Source organism: Panthera leo, chromosome B3 (assembly GCF_018350215.1).
Source record: "Panthera leo isolate Ple1 chromosome B3, P.leo_Ple1_pat1.1, whole genome shotgun sequence".
NCBI classification, from domain to species: Eukaryota; Metazoa; Chordata; class Mammalia; order Carnivora; family Felidae; genus Panthera; species Panthera leo.
The window spans coordinates 59,812,697-59,820,446 of record NC_056684.1 but is presented as its reverse complement, the minus strand read 5'-3'; positions in this window follow the sequence as shown (position 1 = coordinate 59,820,446).

The following is a 7,750-nucleotide window of genomic DNA, read 5'->3' as shown; positions in this document are numbered from 1 at the left end:
AGAGATTATTTTGAGCTGAAGGCACTTGAGAAGCAGATATAAGAAAAGCTCTCAGCACTTTCCCTATTTGCTTAAAAGCAGGACATAAATTTATAAATGTGTCCCTCCTGCCCTGTCTACCATAAAGGGCAAAAGTTCATCACCAGAGACAGCTCTAGACTCTCATCAGCCCAGAGATGGCACCAGAGAAATCTACATAAGAAACTATTAACTGGCCTTTCTCTTCCACTAGTTTCCCCCCTATGTTTACCCTCCTACAATTTGCTGCCCTAGTGACTCAAAATCCATTTCCTTTGTCTTGTCACTTCTCTGTAACATGTGCACGTGTAAGTGCAATGCACATGTTAATATACTTTTGTTTGTTTTCTGTTTCTTTTATCAGTCTAATTATAGGTCCTCAGCCAATGAACCTAATTGGTAGAAGGAAAAAAAGTTAAGTTTTCCCTCCCCTACAAGATCAACCAAAAACTTAAAGTGGCTATTGTCTTGGATCTAACAGCTCTTCTAGAAATCTTTCATATAGGGGTGTCTGGGTGGCTCCATTGGTTGAGCATCTGCCCCTTGATTTCAGCTCAGGTCATGATCCCACATTTCGTGAGATCAAGCCCCGTGTTGGGCTCGGGCTGACAACACGGAGTCTTCTTGGGATTCTCTCTCTCTGCCCCTCCTCCATCTGCATGTGTGCTCTCTCTCTGTCTCTCTTTCAAAATAAATAAATAAACTTAAAAAAAATCTTTCATGTAAAACATACTGGCACACATACGCCAAGTTACATCAGCAGGGATGTTCATTGCAGCATTATTCATAAGAACAAAACACTGGAAACAATCTAAATGTCCACGAATAAGGCATAGTAACAAATTAAACAAATCAATAAATTTATTAAATAAGTTGCATTTATATGCTGTGAATGGAAAATTATAATTTGTTTGAAATTTTTGATTGACCAATATGCACTGGCATGCAAAGATTTCCAAGATATACGAATAAGTTTTTAAGAAAGCAAGTCATTGGATAATATGTATCATATAATCTCACTAGAATAAAACAAAGAATTCTATATAATCTAGTATGATTTGGAAGCAGTTAGCCACATTGTTAACAGTTCTCTCCTGTGAGGAAGGAGCAGGATTGGGAGTACATATGGGGGACTTGGCCTTTTTTTTATTATTTTTTTTAATTATAATATCTGAACATTCTTCAACAAGTGTATATTTTTTTGTGTATTGTTTTATTAAAGTATACTTTAAAAAAAGATAATATAACATTTAGGCTTAGGTTGGGGATAACCGAGGGGAAAAAATACCCTAGACTCTGGCACAAAAACACCCTGGAATCTAGCATACAAACAAGTGTCTTGAGACTTCTGTATTAAACTCTGGCTTGTGTTAAAATACCATGTACGTCTATAATCTTTAGTAGTTTCTGTGATATATAATTTTGGACACAATTTTAAGAAGTACATAATCCATGTTTGGTGTCCTCTCCCAGCAGGCCCTGAGTGTCTGCCAGACTGGAGTGTTGTTTTCACTAAGGGGACCCAAAGAGGAGCCTGAGATAAGAGGGCGGCAGCAGCAGCTCTCCAAGGGGAGCCGAGAGCCACAGGAGAAGCGAGGCCAGGAGAAAGGTCTAGGATCTAAGAGATGGTCCTCCCACAGCTGCAGGATTAGCCAAGAAATGGCTTCCCAAGCACCAAGGGCCTCTGGTGGTAAAGGTCAAGGTCTTTCTGGGCTTCCTCAGACTTCCCAAGCCCATTCTAGTCACAAGATGTTAAAGAAAAGATTGTCTACAGTGTCAGGGTTAAGCTAAATCCCTTCATAAGAAAATGAATGGTTCTACGATTTGTGTCCCACTGTCCAAATGAAGGTGGGGAAATGGGAGGAAGGAGCCAGATAACAAAATGAACTATCACCTTCAATTTAGGTTCTCCTGTCTCTTCCATTCATCCACCACCCCTCCCCCCACCCTTCTCCAAATGTCTCCCCTCTCTTAATTCAGCACCTCTGAAAAGTCAGATTCCCAGTACTCACTCTGATCCATCTCCCTCCTTCTTCTGTCTTCCAAGGCCCTCCAACTAATCAGTATTCAGATTCCAGATCTAATTGCATCTCTGAGCATTTACAGACATCCTCCTAGAATCTTTTCTCCCATCCTGAGTCGGTAGGGTGGGGCTGCCGTTTCCTCCTCCTCCTAGGACTCCTCCTGCTCTTAATTTCCCCGTTGTTCCGGGTGCATCTTCACATAACGAAAAGAGCTTCTGCCCTAAGCCTTTTTAAAAATTGCTGAGGGATTTGTTTCTGTGGCCTCCTTTTTAAGCTGAGAAGACTCAAGTGATATGGAAGGCAAAGTTTGGTTTGGATCTGTCCCTTTGCACCTCTGTCACTTCAAGTCTTGGGACCCAATTCACTCTAAGCCCACTCAGTCTGGTGTCAGGCACTGACAGATAGTCAGTGTCCAGATGGGGATGGGTAAGGAACAGAGCTGCCTGCAGAAAGGTCATTCACCAATGGTCACAAAAACGGGTTTGAACAGTCCGTTAGGACCCAGAGAACTTCACATCTTAAAAAACGAAGCATATTGACATGGTGAACTACTACAATGCCATTGATTAAAACTGAGGTTGATAAAGTTTCCAGTGACAAAGGGAAATGCCTGTAATACGGTGTTAACTGGGGGGGGAGAGGGCAGGGTTGGAAAGGAGGGTAGAAAAACAGAGCAGCTTATCTCAATGGTGTAAAAAATGTTATTTATACAGATAGAACCATTTTTATATTTGTTTATTATTTTTTAATGTTTATTTTTGAGAGAGAGAGAGAAAGAGAGACAGCGAGCGCAAGTGGGGGAGGGGCAGAGAGAGAGGGAGACAGAATTCAAAGCGGGCACAGAGCCGGATGCAGGGTTTGAACCCACAAACCACAAGATCATGACCTGAACCAAAGTTGGATGCTTAACTACCCGAGCTACCCAGGTGCCCCGAGATGGACCCATTTTTAAAAGATGGAAGAAAATATAAACTGTGATGGTTCGAAAGCAGTGAGATCGTGAATGATTGTGATTTCCTTATTTATACTTTTCTGAATCAAAAAAAAAAAAACTTCATGGTTGGAGGGTAAGATGTTTTTAATCAAAAGGAAAAAAACATTTTTAAGAGAAGGTGAGCAAAGGGGTAGGAGGACCATGACTAGAAATCTGGACAAGTATATTTTACCAGATTCACAGTGTAAAGAGAGAAGCATAAGTATTCAGTCAACACTCCTGAAGGAATAATTTGGTTTGGTGAAAGAATAGTGATGCAGAGAAAACATAAAGCTATTTACTCATTCACGGGTCACTGTCAAAGGTATGTAAGAGGTGCCTAATTCCCTGGGTTAATCTGTATGATTCATCAAAAATTCCCACACCTACTGTAACCAAAGCTTTCTGTCACATCCTCTGCTTTTTTAAATGTGTTGAATGTGTTTAGGAAATGGTTCGCAATTGGATGCATCAAACTTGCTCATTACCAAGTGTTTACTGAATATCCCAGGGACTTTATTTTCTCAAAAAACCCCACAAAACTTTGGTTACTGGTGCAAGAATCTCTTGTATTAGAAATACATGCTCTTTTGAGGAAGGCAGAATTAAAAAAAAAAAATCTGTGCAATAAAAGTCCTAATTCATATTGAAGCTATTTTGAAAATAGATTTTTTTAGTGGGGGAGGGTAGTATACATTTTGATAAATTTCCTTCCTGTTATTTTATCTATGCTGAAGTGGGGTTTTTTCCATAGTAGTAATCACACCGTATATTGAAGACAGGATCTGTTTAAAGTGAGAATTTCCATAAAAAAACAGTTTGCCATCCTATTTGAAACTGTAGCTTTAACAATGCAATGACTTTGGCCTTACAAAAATAGGCTTTTACGTCTCACGTTTTATTTACTTACTTACTTACTCACTCACTCACTCAGTCACTCACTCACTTATTTGGGGGCTTAGATGAGAAGAGAGGTTTCTCCAAAAATAATCATATTACTATCCAGGTTAACCAAACAAATTTCATTTGGTCAGCCTAAGAGCCTCATTATAACTGAGTGTCCCAGTTTTCACTGTTACTTTGATGCCTTCCCTCCTTCACTTTACAAGTATTGAGTGACTGGAATACTGATGGCACCATATGGGAAGTTTTGAGGTACACAGAGGTTAGAAGATGGTCTTTAACCCAAAGGAGCTTAGAATCTATTGGAGAAGACAAAACACACACACAAATATCCTCTACAAAGGAAACTGCTCTTTGTAGGCTCAAAACAGTGGAGATCTTCTAGGGAGGAGTTCTAGAAAGGCTTTGTGATCTGTGAACAGCCACAGACAGATGAAGGGATTTTAGGGAGAAAGATGATATGGGAAAGGGACTCCAGGCCAAAGTCACGGTACGAGCAAAAGGGGCAAGTGGGGAAAGCCAGGGCTTCTAAAACAGGCAGTGGAATTGCCTGCTGCAAACCAAACTCACTTTGTAAAGCAATTGTTTTTAGTAAGGAAAAAACGAAAGAGAGGCTTGAGAGTTTCAAAATTGTAAATAACAAAGCTGTTTTCCTGCACTGCTTTAGAAAGTATAGTTTTATAGCTTCAAGAGATTAGTTTTAAAAACTAAACATCTCTGATCAAATTGAGCTTTTGATTTTTCCCTAGCTTTTTTCATACCCTCACCTACATCAGCTTCTTATACATGATTGTCATACCCACCTGGAATCTAGCTAAGCAGCTACATTGGGCAACTAATTTTTCAATTATGTTAGAATCAGTTGATTAAGTTAACAATAGTCATCATGATATTGCAAATTGTGTTCGTTGACTGATTATATATTATACTCTGTGTATAGATTTTTCCCTAAAAGGCAAATACCCAATATAGTCAAGTTTTAAATTTGGTTTATGATCCTTTAGAATGTGAGAGTCACGCTGAATGAAGGAATGTGTCAAGATGTGCTAAGCTCCCCAAAGAGTCATTTATGACATGGAGAATTTGCCATAGCCTAGTCTAGCTCATTCTCACTCAGCCTTGTTATTGCTCCTGGCTTGATTAATCTCAGGGGGATTGAAAACATCGTATATGACCTGAACTGATTAGGTTATACCCCTGCTTCCGACTCACCTATGGCTTGCATTGCTCCAGAGTCCAAAGTCTTAACATCCTTCACATGTTCTGCTGCCACATTCTACCCTCACCACATCTCCAACAGTATTGCCCCCGATTCTTCCTCTCATTTGCCTGCTGATCTTTTCTTGGCTTAACCAATTCTTCAGTTCCCAAATTAAAATCGCTCCTCAAGCCATGTCCTTCCTGGTCACACTTTATACCCCCTCTCCAGACCTCAGCTGAAATGTCACTTCACCACAGAAGCTTTTTCTAATTAACTGAGACCCCATATTTACTCTCTTGGAACACTTAGCTTCTCCTTTTCAGCACTCATCACACTTAAAATAATCACATGTATACTTTTTCTTCCCCTCTAGGCTCCCAGTCTCCGATGTGTCACTTGGATTATTCTATGTGAACACAGGCTGAGTCATCTGCAAAATAAAGCTCATTTTCTATGATATCTCAATTACAACAACACCAATCCTTCCCCTATGAAATCAGCTGGAAGTCAAGTAATTCCTGGGATCCAATCCCCAGAAGTACTCGGTCTCCTCCCCTCAGAAGTCCCCAGGGTTTCTTGCTTTCGTTCACAAATCGGCCCTGCTCTCTTGACAGGTGGTGCCTGCTTGGAAAATGGGAACTCAGCTGCAGGCTTTCAAGGATGGGTTGAATGGCTCTGCCAGGCTAGAGAATCTTGACCAACTCCACAAGCCAGGGAGAATTGCAGAGGCATTTAGCTATACAGCTGGAAGGGTGTGGTAGGAGGGGGTAATAAAATCAGCCACAACCACTGCCTGGTCAGCTCTGGAGGCCCTGCTGTAGAGTCTTGGGTTCTCATCCAGACAGCCCCTTCCTGGTGGTGAGTTGCACCCATCGTGGCCCTGCCTACCTGTCTGACCTAGTCTGGACCACCCAGGCCATCAAACTTGTTTTAATGAATAAACATCCAAAGGGAAATCTCATGGTTGGTCTCCTAATACCTTTTTTCCCAGGATATTCCTCTGCCCCTTGAAAATGATGGAGTAAGGGGTACCTGGGTGGTTCAGTTGGTTAAGTGTCTGACTCTTGCTTTTGGCTCAGGTCAAGATCTCATGGTGTGTGAGTGCAAGCCCCACATTGGGCTCTGTGCTGATAGCACGAAGCCTGCTTGGGATTCTGTCTTTCCTTCTCTCTCTGCCCCTTCTCTGACTGGGTGCTCTCTCTCTCTTTCAAAATAAATAAGAAAAGAAAATGACAGAAGAAGAGTAATGGAGGAATTTTGCCTAAACATCTAAAACCTAGGGTGGAGGCAATGCCATTCTGCTACCAACAACAAGCCCCAGGAGCTTGTCTGGCCAGAAATATTTTTGTTCTTTTTTAGATGTGTTAATCCTGTCAATTATGCTACAGCCAAATTTAGTTACTTCTTCAGGCTGAACTTAATCTAATTTCCTCCACTTCTTTTTATTCTGACCCCACCCACCACTAGGCCAGTTCACTATCACCTCTCCTGGACCACTCCACTTCCGAACTGGCCTCCCTTCGCCTTGTTTTGAACCCACATGACCCCTACACCACCCAACAGCTAGAGTAATCTTTCAGAAAAGCAAAGATTACCAGGTCAGATCCTTGCTTAAATTCTTTTGTACCTTCTTATTCCTCTTAGAGTAAGATCCAAAAGACATAAAACGGTCTTGCATGTTCCAACTCTGCTTTTCTTTTCCTCGTTCTCTCTCTACTGCAGCATTCATTTAATAAATATTTGCCAAGCATCTGTTGGAGGAAAAGGGCAGCCAATATGAGAGGGGTGAGGTTGGTGGGGGGAAGACTAGAGGGAGGGTCAGAGGAGAAGGAGGTGCCAAGCCCCACTGGCCATGTAAACTATGGTTAGGAGTTTGGGATTTCCTCTGAGGTTCCCTGCTTCCTTGGGCACATCTGTTTTCTCCCTGCCCAACACCTCACATGCATCTTCCTGGAATATTCTCCCATCTTCTGTTCTCCTAGCCAACTATTCCTCTTTCTTCAGAACTCTAGCTTAAACATTCCTTTCTTCTGGATGACTTCCTTGATAATTACTCCCATGCATTTCATTTGTTCATCCACAAAGATTTATTGAGCACCTGTCACCTGCCAGGCACTCTTCTAGGCTCTGTGGAGACAATTAAACAGACTTCCATCAAATTAGAAATGTGCATTTGGGTTGATATGACAGGAAATGTGGTTTACATGGTATACCCAGAATCTATGTTAGGGAATTCCCTTGGAGAGCAACTCAAAGCGACAGATAGCCATTTTTCAGAGCAACAGAGGTTCAGTGAGTGTCTCTGGGCTTTGGACTGAAAGAGATGCATCTTATGAAGACATAGTAGGCCTGAGAAAGTAGCAATTTTAAATTAATTACAGGCACTGATTTGGGACCTAGCTGCTTCTCAAATAAGCAGTACTATGAATTCCAAAGTTTACTTAGAAACAGTAGTGATTTTCCTAACTAAACCCAGGGAGGACATATGGTTGTTAATCCCAAGAGGAGACATATGTTTACTAGTGAAGAGTGTCTGTATCCAAGTCTGTATCCACTGGAGACTCAAGCAACAAATTGCTAGGAGCTGCTGCTATTTCCCAGGTGGAATTCTGTGACTCTAAGTAGTATCTG